Here is a 1805-nt window from a genome sequence, read left to right as displayed (position 1 = left end):
TGATTGATTGACTTACAAACGTATCATGCTCTTTGCAGCATCAGACGTTCCCAAGTCAATCAATCAGCTTCACTTGAAACCAACCACACAGCCGTCCAGGGGCAAGACCAGCCGCATACTTTTGATAAGTTAGGCGGAGAAAATTGCAGCCGCATACTTTTGATAAGTTAGGCGGATAAATTTGAAATGCAAAAATTTGAAAGCTCAAACACAATCGCAAAGTAATAAAACCGACTCAGTCGGTGCATTCATAAAAGATTTCCGTCCAACCAAACGGCTGGATGGATCAATTGTTATCAAATACTGTTTGCAAGACCCGGCTCCTCAGCCGGTAAAAATACAAATATACTCGGCACGCAGGCCGGAAAAACAAAGTGTTTGGCATACTGCCGCAGAAAAACTAAGGCTTGGCGCACAGCCGCTGAAGCTACTGCCCTGCAGGCGGCCCTTCCTGGTTCCTCTCGCCCTCCTCAAGGATTTCAACGTCTGGAGCTTCTGGAGTTTCAGGCTCCGGTTGTTCCGTCTCAGCCCAGGCGAGGAAGGACTCAAGCTCTGGCTCACCTCTCTCTCGCAAGTAGACGACTTCGTTAGCATACTTGTGAGCCAGGGCCCAGACGCCGTAATCCTTTCCAGGATTCAAGGCATCCCAGGCGATCTTCATCATGGCCTCATTATCGGCGGCCATCTCAGCAACCAGACGGTCTTGCTCCGCCTGGAGGGTTGCTCGGAAGTTCTCCTGAGCTTTAGCCGCCGCCTCCTCCATCTGGGATATCTTCTTCTTCAGATCAGCATTCTCTGAAGAAGCTCCTTGAAGAGCCTGGAGGTTCTCTTGGGCCTTCTGGAGGTCCTCCTTCAGCTTAGGGAGATCCACCTCCGCCTGCTTCTGGGCCGCCTCTGCAGCCTCGGCCCTCTGGTTGGCCGTCTGCAGTGCCGCCTCCAGCTCTTGAATTTTGGCCGCCTGCGTCATTTCGGTTGCTTTAGTTTCAAGGTCGTTAATTATGGTTGAATGGAAAGCAACATCATTGGCAATGGAGGCGGACTCCTTGGCCCGTCTTACCTCATCCCGTTTGCGGGTGTAAGGGCGCTTGAGACCGTCTACCCGCAGCAAGGCCTACAAAAAATAAAGGTCAAGGATGCAGACGGGAAAGAGTGTAGAAATAGCCATTGAAAAAATTGGTTAAGTGTACTACCTCAGCCAGAAGGGTGACGATGCGTTCAAGATTGAACGTCTCAATCCCTGGGATAGCATCCTTATCCCGTTTGCCTACAGCACCCAGCATGGCCCTGGCATGCTTCTGGACGTCTGGCCAGTGAGGCGATTGATCTGCATCACAATCAGCATCAGATTGGGTTACTAAAGCCGCGCCTATCTGGTTCCGACCGTCTGAGGACGACGTTTGCTGGGAGTGTGATTTCACTCGCAGCGGCCATCCCAACTCAGACGGGGATTCAAAGGGATTCTTACCTGCAGAGCCGGCCAGGCGGGAGCCGCTGGCAGCCGTTGAAAGCCCCCCGGTTGCAGGAAGAGGATGGGCCAAGTCTAGGCCAAGAGAGCCTGACACCTGCTCATTCCTCCCTCCTATTCTCATTTGCCTCCCAGGCGGGGCAGTAGGAGTAGCAGAGGAGGCGGCCTTTTTAGAGGACTTGCTTGGGTTTGAGACGGGGGTCTCCTCCCTAGCCCGTTTGAGATTCCTCTCAAACGTCTTGTCCACCTTGCCTCCCTGAAAATACAACAACTCAATGTCAGCAGACGACGTGAGGAAACTTTGAAAGTTAACTCAAAAAGCAGGTCAGGCGTTTACCTT

Source organism: Chenopodium album, chromosome 15 (genome assembly GCF_948465745.1).
Source record: "Chenopodium album chromosome 15, dcCheAlbu1.1, whole genome shotgun sequence".
NCBI lineage: Eukaryota > Viridiplantae > Streptophyta > Magnoliopsida > Caryophyllales > Amaranthaceae > Chenopodium > Chenopodium album.
Note: the sequence above shows the minus strand (reverse complement) of the source record.